The sequence below is a fragment of the Falco cherrug genome, chromosome 3, assembly GCF_023634085.1.
Source record: "Falco cherrug isolate bFalChe1 chromosome 3, bFalChe1.pri, whole genome shotgun sequence".
NCBI classification, from domain to species: domain Eukaryota; kingdom Metazoa; phylum Chordata; class Aves; order Falconiformes; family Falconidae; genus Falco; species Falco cherrug.
Genome location: NC_073699.1, coordinates 92,720,371 through 92,741,755, shown reverse-complemented (window position 1 = coordinate 92,741,755; position 21,385 = coordinate 92,720,371). Strand labels below are relative to the sequence as shown.

At 41.3% G+C, this 21,385-nt stretch overlaps 1 protein-coding gene across 1 annotated transcript in view; it reads right to left on the bottom strand.

The window, feature by feature from the left end:
- The window catches only part of EXOC2 (exocyst complex component 2), a 133,601-nt gene extending 126,284 nt beyond the window's left edge, over positions 1-7,317 (bottom strand). The window contains exon 1 of the mRNA XM_055704147.1: positions 7,206-7,317. The gene's annotated coding sequence lies outside the window, so the exon portion shown is untranslated. The remainder of the gene's footprint in view (positions 1-7,205) is intronic.
- Between the last annotated feature and the right edge of the window lie 14,068 nt (positions 7,318-21,385).

The window sequence follows — 21,385 nt, the reverse complement described above, 5'->3', positions numbered from 1 at the left end:
CGCACGCAACATCTAGAAGCTGTCACTCTGCTGAGGTATGAGGAGGAAAAGGGGGGCAGGAGTGCGAGTGCGTGGGTTTAGGAAAGCTGCTTGCTCTCTCCTCCTATCGTTACAGCTGGTTATGTTTTGTGTGGTTGGGAAGGAGGGAAAGAAGGGAGGGATAAAAAAAGACCTGTAAACCTCACTAAGAAAACATACTGGTCTTGGCCTTTTGTAGTAATGATTTGCACTCCCCCTGTACTAGTTTAGTAGCTGATGAAGGGCTAACAAAGCATCCATTTAACATCAATTAACCTTCTATCTATCACATGTCACAAAAAAATCTACACTAGTATAAATCCTTTTCCTTGTACATATTAAATGACAGCATCTTATCAGTTATGATGAACAGCATACCTATATATTGATGTATATCTACATCAGGATTTCTGGCACATTATTTATTTGGGGAGGGAAGAGATTCCCCACAAAGAACACTTAACCACACAAATGCCATTACATCAAAACGCTGAATTTTTCCACAAACATTCCACTGTAATATGAAGTTTTGTTCATTAGTATCTTATACTATAAACAACTTGGAAGAAATAAATGACCCTACGTACAACACTGAGTTTGTGAGCTATCAGCAAGGAGTAAAAATAGCAAACCTCTAAAAATAGAATAAAAAGAACATTAATCTATAATACACATGAACAGATACTTTTTAAAGGGGGGGGTCTTTGTTTCTTTTAGTTCAGAAAACCATTTCATCTGCCAATTATATCACCTGCTCAAACAGAAAAAGCTGAATAAAATTTGTGAAGAATTTTTAAATCCATTTTAGTCAGTCTACTTTACAGAAAACAAAAATTCCCTTCCCTCCACTCTGCTACAGTGAACACACATACCTCCTCCATCAAACTCACCAGCACACGAATTTAATTTAATCCACATATACAGGCCGAACAGCCCAGAGCCAGAGTCACATTTTCACCTCAGCACAAAATTTGTTTACCTAAGTGACAATGACAATCTCCAAGTGGCATTATTAAACAAAACCATTGATACTACAATAATCCACGTCAATATTAGCCCTATAAACTTGGATTAGGAAAACCTTAAGAAAAAAATCCTAAAAATATTTCACTTTATCAAACACATTTTCAAAAAAAGTTAGCTTCAAAGTTCCATAACTTCACACTGAAAATTAATTGTTCCCCCAATTTATTAGTCAGGTCTGCATACTGGTTTATACCAGTTCCCAAACGAACATTTCCACTAGTATATTCAGTGTTACAGCAACTATTCATTACCAAGACTCAAGTCAAACCAATTTAGGTTTTCTGAAGGTCTGTTCTAGTCATATCAAATTGGCTAGAAAAGGGTGATAGCATAGAAGAAAATGTAATTTAAGAAAGTCTGAACACAGACATTTCTCCCCAAAATTTCCACTATTTTTATTATATGCTGCATTAAAACTCCCCAGAAATTAAGTTATCTACTTGGTTAAAAGCGTCTGTATTTATTATGTGACACATCACTATAATCTACCAAAGTTGTGAAGAAAAGGCTTAAACATCTATATATAAACACATACACAGAAAAAAAATTAACTCAGCTTTACACAAAACCGTATCACAGATGGCCATAAATCTCCCATTAATTTCTAAATTCTCACAAAGCACATGCTTTCCTACATCTGCTTCCACGTCCAACATCCAGCAGTTTGCTTCATCTACAAGTCATTCGCCTTACCGTCCTCCACTTAAACAATTTGCACCTCTTTTGTTCTAAAATTGTTCATCATTTTCTGTGCATTATTTTAGCAATTAGGAAGACCATAAAGAATCCTAATACCCTCATTATCCCTCCCTCTTACGTTATTCACAGGCAGAAATTTGAAAACAATACTTCAGGCATCAAAAACTTTCAAATACGTTTATGCAAATGTATTCAGAAAGATCCAGAAGTTCAGGAAAATAAACTAAATAAATCCCAATGGGATGGCATTTTTTTTATTCCTAGAGAAAAGAAACAAGACACCATAGGTTTTTTTCTAAGCCCTGTAACTATACACAATATTCTTTATAAAAACACTGTATAACCACTGTAATTATACAGTTCATATAGCTGAAGTTTTAACTTGGGTGCTCGTAGGTAAGACTGCAACACTAAATTTAACATTTGCCGTGTGACTTTTTTGGCAATTACTTTTGTTTCAAAAATATTTAAAAGATGAGGCATGCACTTGTGTTACTGAGATTCCTGTATTTTTAACGCAGTCTCCTGAACACCTCTTTCTGGCATCTGTTCAGGGAATACTCAAGGTACATGCTATAGCATCCTTCTCTGTTCACATGGTCAAATGCACTCAAGTATTTCACTGTCTGAGAGCCTGTGTGCACAGGTATTTTTCTGATATATTTCAGCCTGACTCTGCCTTACATACTCTCAGTCTTCATTTCCACTCATCTGCCTAACAACCCACCTCCTCTATGGAATTACCATGCTTTCAGATTAGTGAAGTTGTCAGAAACAATAGATCCCCTGCCTTCTATGCTGATGAAAAGGAAATGTGGGGAAAACCCATCAGCTATACACAGAGCTCCTTAACTTTTTACCAAAAATCTGATTTCAGTTTTCCAGTAATAAGCAAGGTACATGCTAAAGCCACAGTAAGATACAAAATGTCACAGGATTCACATAATTCTTAAATAGAAAATATAAAGTTATTGCTTCTTTAATTGACACATTTTAGGACTATTTCAGAAAATCAGTTTAGTTTGTCCTTAATTTAAAGGTGGGCATTTAAAAGGGAGATTTTGCTCAGCATAGCCCTAGATCTTTACCTACTACAGGCTTTTTGATGAACTTCCAAATACAGGGTACATCGCTTTCCGATTATCCATGAAGTGAAAGGAAACAAAAAAAAAATAAAATACAAGTCTAAATACACCTAGAAATCACTGATTTATACTGTAATCTGATCCAGACGTTTCTATACTGCCAGAATCCCCACTGGCTTCTGTGTAATATAGCCTAGGGTCTGCCTTTGAGAATTAAGCTGAAAATCTGGAAGCTGTAGTTCCCTGAAGGTCAAGAGAAAAGCAGATCCATTAAGGGCTTGGTGTCTCAGAATTTTTTTTTCTTAAAAATAAACCCCCCAAAATTAGAAACCCTTTCACACCCATCACTGAGTGCAATCACAGTATTTTTAATTGAAAATGCTGAACATACTGTCTGCAGATTGATTAACAACTTCTGTTGTCAAAAAAGGCTACACAGACCAGTTTCCTTTTGAAGAAAAAGCACTAAATACTTCCAAAACAATATAAAAAGTACAATTACAAACAATTTCTCCACAGGAGGGGGGGAAGGAGTTTGACTTAGTGTAGTTTAAAATATTAAATACTTAGCTTACCTTTCTCTGCAAAGCATGTAATATACCAATCATACAATTAATCCTTTTTTTTTTCAGGTATTTCCCTCATTACTCAGTTTCTAGGAAAACTGCTTCAGGTTCCCCCCCACCCTCAGAGATCACAACCACGAGTTCTCCCTCCTGCCCTTCCCTCCTCCTCTGACTTTTGACACTGGGAGAGCAATCTAACTGCTTTTGAACTGAAATACTGACAGGAATTCTAGAAAAATTTTGGGTTGAGATACAAAAATTTTAATCGACTTTATTTTTAAATTGATACTTTGCAAGCTGTAAACACTGACCTTTGCTTTCATGTTCAGCGCAAAAGATGAAACATCAATCAGACGACTGCGCTATGCATGTGCTGCCTAATCAATCCCCCATCCTACAAGCACCTTTACAAACAAGATTTCCCCCATTACCAAGCACTGTATTTCTCCTCTGGGAAAAGTAATTTGAAAGACAATGTTGCACAGCACAGATTTACAGAATGTAGGTGGTCCAAGACAGAAGGTCAAAGTTAAGCTGAAGAGCTAACATCTGACTTCTGCCAAAAGATATTAATTTAGCTGCTTTCAGATTTTGAACTTTCAGTGTACTTTTATGTACAGCAGCAGATTCTACTCTTACTGAAAAACTCATATAGAAAATACAAGTCATTGTAACATGTACGGTCTTCTGAGTATTCTCTTCTACCCTTCATTGTAAAATGAAGTACTACTGATTTCTCCCATGGAAGATCTGTGCCTGTTTGCATAATTAAGTAGTAATGTACAGCCATTCAAAATACATGCAGGTACTGTCTGTCTGTGCTGCGCAGGCTGTTTCATCCTGGAGTACAAAACTGTAACTGTGGATTATTTCATGGGTACTTTCAATAGCTGTCAGAATCTATTTTTTAAGAATGCTTTTCATATTCAGTCTTCTGTCACCATCCTATTGAGATGTTATTTTTTTTTTTTTTTAAGTAGGAAAGCAGAAAAGCACAGAGTAAACAGAACTAAAATAACTCAAAACTGATGTTTAGTTTCCAGTACAGTACTTGAGACTTACTGGATTTACAACTAAACAGATCAGTACATTGAAAGAAATTGATTAAGTATGGTTTACCATAACATATCTAAAAGTTTTCATCACCAAAAGAGGTCAGTGGCCTCTGCCTTTCTAGTCAACCCACTTATTTTGCTTTAGTCCAGATTCACTGTGAGGAGCAGCATAATAAAGAATGGTCTGTCAGTGGATATAGTTTCTTTCTAACAGGACCTCAGGAAAACAATAGATGGATTACATATTAAAATATTTTTATTGTCTAGTTTTGCCTCAAATGCTCTCAACAGCTAGAAAAACACCCTCTGCTTATATTCACAAGGAATCATACAACTAAAAAAAAAAATTAAAATCTGAATACTACAGATTAAAAAATACTTAGTGAATAGTACCTTTTGTACTGATGATGAAACAGTTTCTCCACACAATATCCACTGCTCAAAGGGCAAGGTGTTAAAAATTTTACTTTAAAGACTTATTTAAATTTATTTGTTTTTAAAGTTCATTACTTAGAACTCTAAGGAGTTTCTCTAGAATTAATTTGAAAGTCTATTAACTTAGCTATTCAGCGCTAATATCTGATAAAGCAATTACAGCATTTTTAAAAAAAGCTATCAAGTCAGTGAAAATATCGTAATTTATTGAATGAAGACCAAGAAAACACAAGACAACTTTACACTTAGTTTGTACAGAAAAAATTAAAAATCAGCATAAGTTTGATTAGTAACATGCTTTTAATTAAATAGTTTCACCTCTGACACATACTAAAAAAAGTTATATTTTCCATATAGAAAAACCCCTTACCATTACAGTGTAAGTGAATGGTATTTTCACTGACATAAGTCATACCAGGATAATGAAAATAATTGCATCCTGTTTTAAATGATGTTTAAGACAACAGAAATCCCATCTAAGTAAAAACATTGTTGTCCAAGGGTGGGCATAAATCACTAAAACTGTAAACTAAGCTATCCATGGGAAAGAAATCAGAAGCAGGAGATGCCTTTTGCTGCTTCTTTCTAGGTCAGCGCAAGCTGTGATAAATACCATAGAAACAGGGAATCAAGAATTACTGAGCTTTTCTTCTTCAGGTAAGCAAAAGGTAAAGGAAGAAAACAGACCTGTTTTCCTAAGCCACAAGTTTGTTTATTTGCAGTTTACATAAAAAAACCCCAAACAAACCTTTAACTGTTTCAACAACTTTATCAAAAGCAAAAAACCCCACAAAGTTTACAGTAATGAAATGCACACAAATCACAACAGGAGAAGATTGTTTACTTATTTTAAGAATGATCAGAAAGCCTGGAAAGTTGAAGTGAGATTACGATTTTAAACTCAATTTAAAGAATGAGTATTTGTAGTCTAGATTTAATCTGGACAGAATGGGAAACTCCCTTCTGGAAATGGGATCATTCCCAATTTCAAACACCTACTCCTCTTGGTAAGAGATCTTTTTGAGGTTCCTAATTAAGATATAGAAGAGACAAGGAAGAAATATCTGGTCACCCAGCTCACAGACTCTTGGACTGCAAGGAGGGAGAAATGCAGAAATGGGTAGGAAGGGGGGGTGGGGTGGGAAATTAAGTCACAGAGGAAGTGTAACACTTCCAGTTAGATATCAATGAAAACAGTTGTCTCTCAACCAGTATATGTTATTTTGATTTGTTCCACATTCCTTACTACGGTACTTTCTTACTACACTTGCCTAAGTACACATTCATTTGGGGCAATTATTTCTGAAACTTCACAGTAGCACTGAATGCAAAGTTAAAAAAAATAATAAAATCAGACCTCCAAGTAATCAGCTCTTCAGAGGTCAGAGCTCACCTTTCCCTTATGTCCTCTCCTTCCCCACCCAGCACACCCAAACACACACTTCGTTAAGCTGAACGACTTAATTCAGCCTCCTTAATTCAGGAACGACTTGGTTCCGCCGTGTACAGGCGGGCTCAGGAGCCGCTGCACGGCCGCTGTCAGCAAAGCGAACGAGGGCAGGAGCCGCTGCACGGCTGCCCGGCCCGGGGCTCGCAGGGCCAGCCCCGCCGGCGCTGCACAGCGCTCCCTCACCAGCGCGCCCACGGCCGGACACCGCGGTCCGCGGCCCGAGGGCTGCCTGCCACAGCCACCGTCACCCAGCGGGCACCCACCCGCCAGCGGGGCACCGTGTGACCCCCCTCCCCGGGGGTTCACAGGTGACGCGGAACCCCCCTGCCCTGCCGGCGGTGCCCCGTCTCCTGTCATGGGGCTGGGAGAGGAGGGACGCGAGCTGCGGCACCGGGAAGCCGCCACCTCCTTCCCTCGCCAGGCGGCTCGGCAGGGCCCGGCGACCAGCCGCCGTCCTCCCGCAGCCCCTGCCCCCGGGGAGGCGAGCGGGGCCGGGCGGCGCGCCCCCGCGGCGGGGCGGGGCCGGCCGGCAGGTGCCTCGAGCAGGCTGAGGCAGAGCCGCGATGCGAGGGACAGCAGGGGGACAGCGACACCCCCGCGCCCCACCGGCCGCTAATCACAGCTCCGGCCCCGCTTCCCCCCTCACCCCCGCGCGGGGGCGGGGCCTGGGACGCGACACTCGGCCCCGCCCGGCGGGCGAGAGCCTCGACCCCCCGGGGGAGCGGGGGAGGAAGAAGGGGGGAGGCCGAAGGGAGGGGGACGGCCTCCGCCCCGGGGAGCTGGGAAGGAGCCGGAGCTGCCCCGCTGAGACCCGGCTCCGCAGAGCCCGGCGAAGGAAGAGCGGGGCGGGAGGCCAGGGGCTGTCACTCACCGGCCGCCGCCGCCGCGTTCGTATCCGGCACCTGGGGCAGCTCCGCTCCCAGCAGCGCCTCTGCGTCCGGCGGGCACAGGCACCACCAGCCGCTGCCCGAGAAAATCGATGGAGTGCGGAGCGATCGATTGGGTGGGAAAGCCGCTCCCGGCCGTCGCCGTGCCCCCGAGCCCCGCCCCCTTACAGGCACCGCCCTGTGCGCTCGTGTGCCTGTTCCTCCCTGAACGGGCAGCGGTGATGGGGTCGGGAGCACGGTTGTTCGCCTCCTGGAAGAGGCACAAGAAGAAAATAAAATTATAATAGCAATGCTGACAGCAACAACAGCAACAATAATAAGTGATAAAAAAGCCGCCCCGAGTGTCGTATCAAGGTCCCTGCGGTGTGAGGGGGCCTGGAGGCCCTGCTGCCGTGAGTGGAAGGAGGAAGGGTGGTGGAAACAGGCCCAGGTGCAAGCAGGCTGTCAGTGCTGGGTAACACGCATCAGTCCTCCTTTACCAACAATAAAAGTAAAGATGTCGTTTACCAAATATGCTGTCTACCGCAGGGGGCTCTGAACACTGGCTCTTTTTCCTTTTAGATGGGGTAAGGAGATCTCCTTTTCCCCTTTTTGCTGGATTGTTCAAAACTAATTTGTGAAAGCCAAGTTCAGACAAAATCTTGATGGGAAGGAGAGGAAAAGCAATGAGAGAAAAAACAAAGATGGAAGAATCCATTGCTCAGTTTTGCCAAACCAGACCTAAACCAGGACATTAGTGGGAAAACAAATTACCTTTCATAAAACCTCAGAGAACTTAAGAACCATAAGAAGCATTATAGCCAAGAAACATAATTTTCCTCACTTTTTTTCAGAGGTTAAAGCCGCTCAAGCTAAATTAATAGGCTATAATATCTCCTCGCATGAATAAACAGCACTTTTCTGACTCTTTCCTCTAGGCTCTGTAAAACATTGCACAGCATTTCTCTGGGGAAAAATAGGAGCATCTGGTAACTATCTTTTCTGTAATTATCTCCATAGTCATTACTAGTGACTCTGCAGTTTTCTGCTGATACCCAAATGCAGAAAGAGAGCTCTTCGGCCCTCCAAGAAAAGCTGGCATCAGGTTAAAAAAAAAAAAATTGCTATTTGTCACCCATTTCAAAATTATGTTTTTTCTCCATGACAGCTTGTTTGCATTTTCCCATTAAAAGCCTGTCACTGGATGTGCCAAATAAAACCACTGCTTTGAAAGGTTTGGGTGATACAGAAGGCCCCACCTAGCACGCTGCATACCTGGGTCCCAGCCCTGCCCGATGCTGTCTGGAAGTGGATACCTGCGCCCAAAAAGCCCATTGACTTTAGTGGGGGTCCATAAAGGGAGCTGTCTACCCAGAAGATTTTGTAATGAGTTTAAGAAAAGGTTTTGCAATTAGTTTAAAATCTTAACTCCTGTTAAATCATTAATTTAGATGTAGTTCAAGTGACAAACTTCAGTGCCAGACTGAAGTTTTGTTGCGGAGTTGGCTGCATCTTCACCTCTGTTGTAGCTGCAAATACCCTTAAAAGGTGGCTCATTAAGAGAGAGCCCTTAAAAGGTGGCTCATTAAGAGAGAGAAGAGACAAACCCCCCAACATGAGCTGAAGTGAGAAAAATCTTTGAGGCCTTTTGTTTCTGAAAATGTAACCTAGACTCCCCTTTTAGAGGTTTTAACCTGCTGTTTCTAAACAGCTGATCAGCAGTGGGTTTATCCAGATCTTGGTCAGGATAGAACCTGTCAGAACAGCACAACCAGGCTAAACTCTGCAGTGACAGAAGCCGTATAAATGGTGTATGTAGGTTCATCACAGGCATCCGCATAGGCAAATCCTCCTACTGCCAAGAGCAGTATCCAGGACTCTTACGATCTGCAGAGGACCTGGCTAATATTGTTGATCGAGAACTTCCTGTGCACTGCACTTTGTTGACTCTGCTGTGGGTGGGTTTCCCAGCTGATGTGTGGTGGCACATCACCTACCCCATCAGTGACTCCAGAACAAAGCTGATGGTGACCGACTGTAGATTTGACCCACTGGAGAAAAGTGGGTCACCCCACACATCTCTTTATAGCCTATAATCACAGAACTGTCAACACTGGAAGGGACCTCTGAAGATCATCAAGTCCAGCCCCCTGCTAAAGCAGGTTCACCCAGAGCAGGTTGCACAAAATCCTTGCTCTTCTTGGTTCATAAGCAGATTTTTAGCACAGAATGTCAAATCAGATAATTTATAAAGTAAAATTAGCAAGTGAGACAGTCTTCCTCACTGCTTATTACTCATTTTTTCTGATAAATTTCACTCATTTAACTAGATTGTACTTCTGCTCGCAGAGGGGCTTCCCGTTCCAGCTTATCTTTTTAGATATTCAGTAGATAATTAAAATTCAAAATGTTAACGGTGCTACTTATTTTTAGAACCTGACAAATATAGGCAGACATAGATTTGAAAATAAATTAATAGAGACCAGACAACTCTGAACCATTGAGCTAAAAAATGTTGGTAGACACCTGTTGTAACCCTCTTCAGCAGAGCCTGTGCAGGGAAGGGAATCTCCATCCATGTCTCTTCAGACATCTCCATCCACCTGTTCTGGAGAGCTGGAGAAGGTGGTACAGTTCAGACAGTGAGGTGACTCTGTAATAATTAAAACACTACAAAACTAATTAAATAATTAAAAAACCCAGCAAATTTTCTATCTCACAAGGATAAAATCTGTTCTACATTTCAAAACTTCCAAAGTCAGCAACACAACTGGACTAATCCTGGTACAGTCTCTGAAGAAGGCACAATCTCTCTCGCCAGCACGTTTTATCCTTGTGCGGTAGCATTGCCCAGGTTACCCTTCTGGGGCAATTACTTGTGTGGTGTCAAATAAGAAAGCTGATTTCTAGCTCTTGTAATCACAGAATCACAGAACAGTTAGGGTTGGAAGGGACCTCTGGAGAGCATCTACCCAACCCCTGCTGAAGCAGGGTCTCCTAGGACTGCACAGTCACATCCAGGCGGGTCTGGAATGTCCCCAGAGCAGGAGACCCCACAGGCTCTCTGGGCAGCCTGTCCCAGGGCTCCGGCACCCTCGAGGTGCAGAAGTTTTCCCTCCTGTTCAGACGGAGCTCCCTGTGTTGCCGCTTGTGCCCGTTGCCCCTTGCCCTGTGGCTGGGCACCACTGAAAGGAGCCTGGCCCCGGCCTCTGGGCACTCGCCCTTGAGGTATTTGCAGACCTTGATAAGGTCCCCTCTCAGGCTTCTCTTCTCCAGGCTGAACAGGCCCAGCTCTCCCAGCCTTTCCTCACCAGGGAGGTGCTCCAGCCCCCTCACCATCGCCATGGCCCTCCGCTGGCCCCTCTGCAGCAGTTCCCAGTCTCCCCTGAACTGGGGAGCCCAGCACTGGACCCAGCACTCCAGGTGCGGCCTCAGCAGGGCCGAGCAGAGGGGCAGGATCACCTCCCTCGACCTGCTGGCCACGCTCCTCCTCACGCACCCCAGGGTCCCGTGGGCCTTCTTGGCCACCAGGGCACACTGCTGGCCCACGGGCAACTGGCTGCCCACCAGCACTGCCAGGTCCTTCCCTGCAGAGCTGCCTCCCAGCCCTCAGCCCCAGCCCGTGCTGGTGCGCGGGGCTGTCCCTTCCCAGGGCAGGACCCTACATATGCCTTAGCTGAACTTATATATGAATATATATATATATATATAAATATGAATATATATGTGTATACCATAATATATAGTATATATTTGCTGACATATATAATGCTCGTAATATATTACTCCATGGAACTCCAGATACTGATAAAGAGATTAATTTATGCTTTTAAAACTGAGGAAAGAAATCACAAGTTGTAATACAAAGACCTGGTAAATAGTAAGTATTACACCTCATAGAGGTCACAAGAGTAATTGTTCATTCATGCCTTTTTCTAATCCATTTATGCAGTTTTGACAGTAATCTGTAAACATTACATCTCTCTACAAAGTTGAGTAAACAGATCTGAAAGCCAGAAGAGATTATTATGACCATCTTGTCTAACCTGAATATTGAAAGCTGTAGAACTTCCTCCAGCCATTCCCACACCAAGATCTTTCTGTAGTTGTTTCTTAGAAAGACATCTTCATTTTATTTTAAAGAGTTGGAGAAGTGGCAAATCCATCATTGCCCTTTTGAAGATTTCCCAGTGGTTACCCTCACATGTACCATGCTACCCTAAAATGTAAAAAATAACTGATAGAAATATAAAGGTTGCTTGAAAAGATAAATTCATCTAGCTGTAGCGTCTCACCATTGCAAGCCTGCTTATTGTTAACAGAAATATCTTCCTTTTGAAGATGTTTGTAACATACAGCAGATTTACTCCTTCACCTTCTCTTGATAAACTGGATGGATTAACTTTGATTCTGCACTTTATAACCGCCTTTCCAGAACTGTTCCCTTTTCTGAATGCCTTCAAGCTTACCGCTATTGCCTTACTTTTTTGACATGTGGAATCCAAAGCAGACCTTCCCTTACTTTTATTTGAATTTGTGAGGTGAATATTACAACCACAGAAATCTAAGGAACAGAAAAAAGCTAGGAAGCATGAGGTTGAAAATGACCTTAAGAATTCACCCTTTCTAGTCCTTTCCCTTGCCCCAAGACAGGATCAACTACTCCTTTGTTAAAACAAAATTGTTTTTTCAGTCTTGTTCTTAAAGACTTCCCGGTATGGTGCTTTTGCCATCTCCTCAGGCAATCTTTTGCAGTGTTTCCCTACCCTTATCACTAAAGGTCTTTTTTCTAATGTATACTCTGAATATATTCCCTACTGCAATTCCAGTCTGTTAGTGAAAGGTCTGTCTTTGCTGGGCCCAGAAAATGGATTTCTTGCTTCCTCCCTGTAACAGCCTCTTACATATTTAAAGGCTCTATATGTTCTTTTCTTCATTAATCCAAACAGTCATATTAGTATCCTGATATTTAATGATTTCTGGACTAGTAATCAAGCTTTACCTCTGCTAAGCTCTTCTCCAGTCACTCAATGTCATTCTGGGAGTGCAGTATCCCAAGCCAAGCATACTTCAGGTGAAAAACATTTTTTTAAAAAGGAAAAACTAAAATTGAAGTTGCATCATGGGTTAACAGAGCAAGAGAATTGCTTTGCCTATTTTACAGGCTGTCTTCCTAACCCCCTCGTATGGCATTTGCTTTTTTACAACAGTTTAACAGCAGTGACTTATGTTTAGCCTGTGTTTTTCTATGCAACTGTAAACCTGTTTACTTTTCCTGTTCCTGTATCTGGGGAACCGATGATGCTCTGTCTAATAGACTACACTTGCACCTATTGAATACTATCTTTGGCGTTTTCTTTAAAAAAAAATTAAAATCTTCAGTTTGACAAAATCCCTCTGAATTCTAATTCTATTCTCTAACATGCTTTTAGCTGCTCTCTTCTTCACATCCTCCTCAAACATAATAAGCTTAGTCTCTGCTCTGTTCTTCAGATGTTTTATGAGTAGTATCAGGTACAGGATAGGCTCTCGAGGAACCTCTTTCAATACAACTCTCCATTTTAATAGTGGTCCCATTTTGCTAACTCTTCCTCAGTCCTGTTTTCTCTGACCCCATGGAATTTTCAGTCTGGATCATTGTTGTCTTTGTTTATTCTTGAGAAACATTGCCAAAAGCTTTACTAAAATGAAGATACATGACTTTTTAATACTTCTCTCCTTTGCATAACACCAATTGCCTTCTTGCAAAAGGAAATCAGATTGGTTTTTGTTCTTGACAAATCCATGTTCACTGTTACTTGTCTGTCTTCTAATGCTTACAGATGGTCCACTTGATAATTTCCACAAACTGAAGCTACCTGAACTGTGACTCACCAGCTCCTCCTTTTTTTCCTGTGTTTACTTAACTTTAAGCCTGATTGAAATTAAGAGGGTTGCTCCCATGACCACGAGAGATGTCTTCTGAACTGGAGATCAGTAACGTGCCAGAGCTGTGGCATTAGAACCAGAAGCAGAGCCAAGAAGCCCAACCTGTCCTTGGCTGCTCTAACAAATCTATAATTCCTGCACAACCTTTATTTAACTCATTGGTTCCACCTGCCTTTATTTTCTTGATCCATTGATGGAACATTCCTGCAGATGTTGGCATGTAGCAGCTGCCATAGATTTTATGAAAAATTCATACAGATATTTCAGTTTCCAAGATTTCTTGTGCTGTGTTATGCTCCCAAGGCCATCTGTTTTCTGCTTCCTTTTAAATTGAAAATCACCTGTATCTGTGTTGTCAAACCAACATCCAGGAAGTGCTCTTTAATCTTAAGCTTCTATTTCTTTTCTAAATAAATAGGTATAGGAATAAGTTCTTTGACCTTGGCAGAATTTTTGGCCATTATCCGGGAGTTTAAGCCAGAAACCTTAATTATGAAGTGAAATATATTTATGTTAGCTGAAAGGCGAGAGAGAAAGAAACAACTTACTGATCACTTGTTTCCCCCAGATGATTTCTGGTATGCTTCAAGAGAAACAACATATAAATTAATGCACACAATATTTTGAGTTTTCTTCCAGAACACATACAGTCACTTTTTCCACATCAAACAAAAAATACAGTGTTTTGCACTTTAAACCATTTCCAACAGTACACAAAATTCTCTCACTGTTTTACTTTCTTGGCTAACACCACCCTAATTCTTCCCTTTCAAGGCCTATCCAAGGAATCTGTGCACTGCTGACCCAGAGGCATTGTTTCTCTAAACAGCACCAGTGAAACAAATTATTAAATTACTTCGTGCAGCTAAAAATACTAAATGCTGAATACTACAGCTCTGTCAAGTGTGTCACTACTAAGTTGCATCAGTTCAAATACTTCTTGCAACCAACCTTCATCTACTGTGTGTATTTTAAAACAAAAGATGGGGTGGGGGAGGAAGTTGAAGCCTAAATCAATCCAAAATTTTGCCACATTTCTTTCTCAAAGGAAAAAAAAAGAACACTCCAAAGAGCATTTGACAGTTTTTGTCCCTCAGATTTCAAATTCTGTGCCTCTTTTCCACAAGATGAAACTCTGGCACAACTGCTTTCATTTCCATACTTTGGGGAATAAACATGTTCGTTAGATATTTTTTCACAGGCTTCTGAAATTGTGTTGAGCGAGGGCAGAGATCAGATCTCATGTTCTGAATTGAACTGTACCCGTGGGACAGTCCATCAGTGCCTGCACACCCCGGCTCCCCTTCACTGGAAGCGAGCATGCCTCTGCTCCAGTAGCAGCCAGCACTTCCCGATACATCCTAGTGAAAATCAGCCGGAGTAACAAGGAACTATTAATCAGTCGGGCTCATTTTGATGGAACCCAGTTGTTTCCCTCACTTGCCCCATTCAGTGGCTCTGCTGACATGCGTCTGTAGAGAGAAGACATAACCAGCAGCCCAAGGTCAGCTGCGTTTGCCGCTGCCACTGTTTGCTTGCCAGAGTGCCTATCAGCTTGTAGTTTCATGTGTATGTGCAATTTCTTGCAGGAACATGGCTTTATTTTACACGTATTTCAGGGACCAGATCCATTTACAGCTGTTCAATATGTAATACAATAGGGACTGCTTTTTGGCAATCGGTACATAATAATAAATAATCAGGTCTGATAACACAGTTAAGTGTATCACATACACACATACTTGCAAAACCACATTCATATTTTAAAGACAATGATACAAGGTTTTGTGTGTAAACACAAATAAAGATATTTGTATAAACACAAATATTACAAATAAAATTCCATCTGTTTCTAAACCCCTTCTTGACTGTATTTTTTTTTTTCTTTTTAAGTTTCCCTGTCTGTCTTTTTCTTCTTCTTTTCTCTCTTCTTCATTCCGTTCTCCTGATGTCTAATTCTTCTGTGTTGAAAAAGTGAAGGGAAAATTACAAAATAGGGCTTGGGGAAAGGGAACAAGAATGGCAAAAAGTGGCTAGTTAGACTATAGAATCTGGGCCAAGTATAATTGTTCTTTCAAAAACTAACTTTTTAGGTAATTTGCATTCAAATTAGTATCACAACTGTATGCTATTAGCAAGAGGTTACATTTTACATCAATTAGATAGAGTTACAAAGTTCTTCTTAGAGACAAAAATTATTTTAATATATCAAACAAGCAATTAACATTAAAATGTGGATTTTGATCTATGCCTTAAATGTACAATCAAAGGTACCTGATCAGACAGCTTAATCTGAAACTCATTAAGTAGATGACAATATTTGATTTTAATGAACTTACAGTTCTAGTCTTTAGTGTTTCTTACTGACATTTATTCTTAGATGCAGAAGTACATTTGCGTGAGGTGTTTGGCTTTGACTTCAGATCTACAGCAATTTCCACAGAAATTTCTGAAAAGAATGTTGGTCAGTGTATTAAAAGATGGGGGCCTAAATTTAGACTGTTAAATCTGTATTTAGCCCAGCAATGTTCTGAGCACTCTGGCTGTCATCCAAGAAAGCACTTACATGTTCCCATTAACTTTAAACCACAGTCAGGTCTATTATTCACTTTACCAAAACTGCTGAATTCAAATACTTAAAATTAAGCATGCGCATGAAGTAGCCTGTTGGACTCAGCCTTATGTACACCCCCCAGTCCCGTTCTGCCCACAGCCAAGACTGACTCGCTTTAATCGTGTGGCTTGCCCTGTTGTGGTAGTGGGACTGGTCATAGCAGTAAAATTACTCAAGCATATTACAGATTTCAGGCCTGTTCTTTCAAAAGGGCCAAGTGCCCATCAGACACACTTTCAGAACCTGCTTTGAGACACACATTTTAAAATATACTTTATGGTCAATATCTAAATACAGTTAGAACAAATATTCTGTCCTGTCTCTACTTGTTGTTTATTGCTATTATTATTATTATTATTATTATTTATTGTGTTTTGCCCATCCAAATCCAACTTGCAGGCAATATTTGCCCACTTCTGAAGGTCTGATGAAAATTCCAAAGCAGTGGTGAAGAGTCAGTTTCCCGTATCTGAGAGGCACAGGACAATAAACGGGAGACACTTATTGAGAGCGTTCAGGTGAGAGAACAGGAAGAACTGCACCACTAGGGACAATGAAATACTGGTATAGGTTATTTAGGACATGGACTGAACCTCCTTCACTGGAAGCCTTTAAGAACTGGCTAGATAAAGCACCTACAGTAACGATGCTATTCCTGGTGGGATGTACTAGGCAAGTTCATAAGGTGCCTTAGAGCCCTGTGCAACTGCTAGAATCAGTATCAGGCTTGTGTTTGGCTCTTGCTACACACTGCCAGCCTTCTATGCTGATACCCTTGCATTTGGCCACTTAGGACCTGTGTCATGATTCAGTTATGAGCAAGTGGCAGGATTAGACAATGTTTTTGGCTTGTGCAAGTATTTATAGCAACAGAAAAAAGATGGCATGTGAAAACTGGCAAGATTAATTTCCATTTCCCTTTTTCATTTCCCAAAGCTATCAGCTGCAGCTAAAGACAACAGCAGTCATGACCTAACAGAAATCCTGGTGTTTTATTTAAAGGAATATTTGGAGAAAAAAAAAAATAGAGGATTTTAGTACATCGATGGTCATCTGCAAATGTGATAGTCGCTAGTTATTGTTCAGGACAGTAAGAGATCCAACTTGCAGCTAATGTATCTGCTGTCTCCAGAGCATAACCACCAAACCCCAAAACCCTTTGGTGCTGTTTTCATCAGAAGTAAAGGAAAAAGCCTGGAGAAAGAATCTTCTAAAGCAGATTATGTTCTGGTGATCAAACAACAAGAATTCCCTCTATGGGCAGCAAACCCACTTTTAAAAGTGCCCCTTGTGCCCACCACAGAGTCTCTCCCATGCTGTGGTGTGCCTCAGTTGTACCAAATGCCAAGCTGATGGTGCGGCTGCACCCTTGACAAGGAACAGAAACCCTCAGTGCAGCGGGGGGACAGGGCCGGGAGAGCACCATCTTCTTCCATTTTAACCCATTTTTCCTAATTGATTACAAGGCAAAATTAACCAGCCATAAATATAAAGGTAAGTGTTCATTTAATCACTTGTGTTACACTTCAGGGAATTTGTAATATCCAGCTGAACCAGAATTCACTGTTAATTGTAACAAAGCACAACATGCACATGCAAGATAGACTTTGATCGATTGCTACACTACCTTTAGCTTGGGGCACTTTTCAACTGCCAAAATCAACCTTCTCTCTGGGAAATATATAGTGAGGGAGTCTGGAAATAGGATTTGGAACAGGCTGGAGAGGTCCACTCCAAATCTGAACTACCCCAGTAAGGAGAACTAGTCTTTTCAGAGAAGGAAATGGAAACGGGAGGATGCTAAGGCTGACATTTTGATTTGAGACTGTCTCTGTTAAAAATGAACAACAAAACCCCACAACAAACCAAACATACACACCCCTACACACCCTGCTTATTTGTTATTTTGCCCATTTACAAGAAAATGCTGGACTAAAAAGTCTCCAAATTTCAGTTATAGGCAAAACCAGAAAAATGGCATCCTGAAAACTCAGAAATAGGAGCAGACGTTTTCTTTTTTAAAATTTCTCTCCCTTTCAGCCTCCAGTTTTGTCTCCATTATGAAACATCTATAAATTTGAATAGGTGGGTAATCTGTAAGGTATGTGCCTGTAGGTAAAAAACAAACTCTGTCTTCAGTTCACTTTTCCTCCAAATAACTTCTGAGATACAAATGAGCATCTTAATGGGATATTTATTGTTAAACACTTCCGTATGCCTGCATGCCAGGGAACAAAACATGATGCCCAAAAGGCTTCAATAGTTGCACCTAAATGTATTAGCAAAAAACCAAACAGGCTACTATTTGTTGAGGTCCCCTTGGTTGCACCAACCTTTAATTTTTGCACACACCAAAAAAATAGCAATAAAACAAAATAATTAGTCAAGAAGAGAAGAAAAAATGTAGGTTTGAAATTCTGGGGACAGAATGGGGAAAATATTTGATCAAAACTTGAAATCTAACGCAGACGCCCATACCCAAGCACATGTACCTCCAAGCACAGAGGTAACCATGACACACTAACCCTGGATGCTGTGGAGTCACATTCCTGCAGAAATCCAGGGAGGCAAAGTACAGCTCTAGTGCCAATGGCACATCCAGACATAGTTGGAATTTTCCTAGAGCATGCAGGGGGGCTGCTTCTCTCTTCTCTCCCCACACATTATGTAGCTTTTGAACTCTGCAAGACTTGCAAAGAATACATGTTATATTATCTTTTCATTTCCACGGCATCTGTACATTTAAAGTTTCATGCCTTATTGTGTCTGCATGTGATCATCTCGTACATGTATTTAAATTGCTGCTCTTGCCTCTGATCTTGAAAGACAAAAACAACACTGAATTCTTTTTCCATTATATATTTTTACAAAAGAACTACTGTAAAAATTAATCAAAGGTATGCCTATTTTTATTGTTATTTTTTTAATTTTGGGGGGTACTTTTCCTCATATTGCAGCGGTTTTGAAATTGAAACGTTGCACTGCTGAGAAAGTGCCATGAAAATATAACCCACTACATTCCAGGAAAATAAATAAGCAAGGCCACCCAAATTTTCAATTAGTGCTAGTGCAGTATGCAGGAAATGGCTGGAGAACCGTCAAAGGCAGCCTTAGGCTGGGTCGTGGATACGGAACAGTGACAGGAAGGTTTGAAGCAGGAATACAGGCTCAGTGTGAAGATGGCTCTTCTCCAAGGAAAACTGCATGCTAATAGGTTAATACTGATTTCCTGAAACATACAGCCTGGGTATTACATGCTGGAATTTACATTCTGACAAAGGCAATTGCTGAGCCTCAAGACTTTGCTTTTTCGGTGATGAAATAACACTAGAAAGTTCAAGCTGCATTATATATTTCATGTTTTAAGCTTATTAAACATTCAGAGTACAAACTGTGCACATATTTTTAAGCCACCTGAAATAGCAACAGCTTTGCTAGTTTGGGAAGCTAGTATGAGAAACATCACATTTCAACAGGTCAGGCTTGTCTGGAGTAATACCATCAACAGATACTGACCAGGGTGGAGGGATGCCACTTTCGGAGTAAATCTGCCTGGAATCCAGAAATGTTGCCCAATCAAATGCACACAGCAGCAGGAATGAAACACTTTTTAGCACAGCCTTTATAGACAAAGCAGTATTTGGAAGGTATTTGAAGACTGAGTTGGACAAAGCACTTCAGAAGATAAAAAACCAAAAAGCACAAAAGAACTGCATTTCTTTCTGCAAGTCAGAGGAAGGGTTCCTATTGATGACAGAAGGAGCTGTGCCAGGCCTTCATCCTGAAAGCAAGTGCCTAAACCATGAAGAACAAAATGAAAAAGGAAAGAACCTTGAAGAGGAAGACCAATCCAGGTAAAGAAACCAGCCCACATTTCCCAACAGATGCCCTCCTATTTTACTCTATCCAATTGATGTTGCGACTGTCAGCTGAGGGTGGCACTGCAGCATCACAGGAGACCCTCATCCCACCAGCCAGACTCACATACTACCTCTTACAGAGGCAGCTGTCTTTACAGAGGGTGGCTGGCAGAGAGGCACACAAAAGAAGTGCAGCCACGGCTGGAAGTCAGGAAGAGATGATGGGTCTTCCACCAGACTCTGTGGGGCCAAGATTTCTCCGTGTATCCATCTCAGTATCACCTGAGTTAAACAGTTAGAAACATTTTTACCGCACTACTAGTGTGGGCATGATCCCATGTCACAGCAAGCAGCCAGTGGTGCCCAGCTGTGCTGCCCTGACCCCAGGCACCCATTTAAATCACAGCTGTGCCTGTACCTGGTTGATCATATTTATTTACAAGGCACACACCATTTTCATTGTCTTTCACCGTTCGGAGAACTGGAAGCCATCCTGCAAGTCTTTTTAATAGACCTAATTGCGCTGAAGTCACTGGGAATTCTGCCCAGATAGAGCCTGGAAAGACTGGGCCACAATAAGAGACCTTAATTATTTGCCTTAGGAGGCAGAAACCATCTCCTTCCAGTTCCAGCCCCTCCATAGGAAAAGTTCTTCGGGATTGAATATGCTGAAAACTACTTGGGGTCCATCAAGTGATACAGTTGCCGCCTCTGCTTGGGGAAGCTGTTTTAAACAAGCTATGTAAAATTTTTAATCATCACAGAATAATTAAAGTTCCAAGTACTGTACCTATCCTGGAACCCTTTTAGTTTAAAGTCAATAATTCCGTCACTTGCCTATGAAAGAGGAATTAACAGAGCAAGGAAGGAAGTGGAGGGAATTTGGGGAATTTGAAATTGTTTTCACACATAATGGTACATTTTTTGGTCATATGTGATAATTATTTAATCAAATGGAATTTGCCTGGTGGTATTTCACATGACACCACTGCCAATCACCGCAAAGCAAACAAATCTTTCAGGTGGTGAAGGGAGAGTTTACTCATCTGTCGTCTGGAGAGCTGTGTGCTGTGACTGCCCAGTGGCACATCTAATGTTGCTGAAGTGATCCGTGGGCAGCCAAGTGGAACAGACACCAATTCAGGGCAGCATTTATGTGTTTTGGGGAGTCTGGAGCACTTTCACAGAACTTGGACATGTGTAAGGCCGGGTATATGCTCAATCATTGTCCTGAATCAAGATGTTCTGCCAAATTCAGGCCACAGCTTTTAAGAAAAGGTACTTCTACCCTATAGGAAGAGAGAGCCTCATTTCCTTTCCACGTGAACACTCGATCCATGATAAATGTTTATAAAGTTCCCCTTCACCAAGTTTCCTAACTGCTGAAGAATAAATATTTAAAGAATCACAAATACTATAATCAAAACCATGTAAGATGCTATAGGAGTGTTCCTTATTGTATGAAAAAACAAAGGAGCTGAAGCTTGCAGAAAACTTCATTTTCCTGGTTTGAAAATTGATCCACTGTATGATATAGCATGTATTATCTTTGTGCAGTATTTTTAAAACAATACCTTAAATGCCATTGGCTTAATTCTTACCATATTACTATAACAAAACTATGGAAGACCAATGCAGAGGAAGTTTGGGGGTCGCATCTGCAGGGTACTGAGCTCTTTAGCTTTATTGGGTGAAGTCCTGAGGATTAGAGCCATGTTTAAGATTAAGGACATGCCTAAGTGCCTTGCTAGATGGGAGCCAGGGTGTTCAGCACCGTACAGGA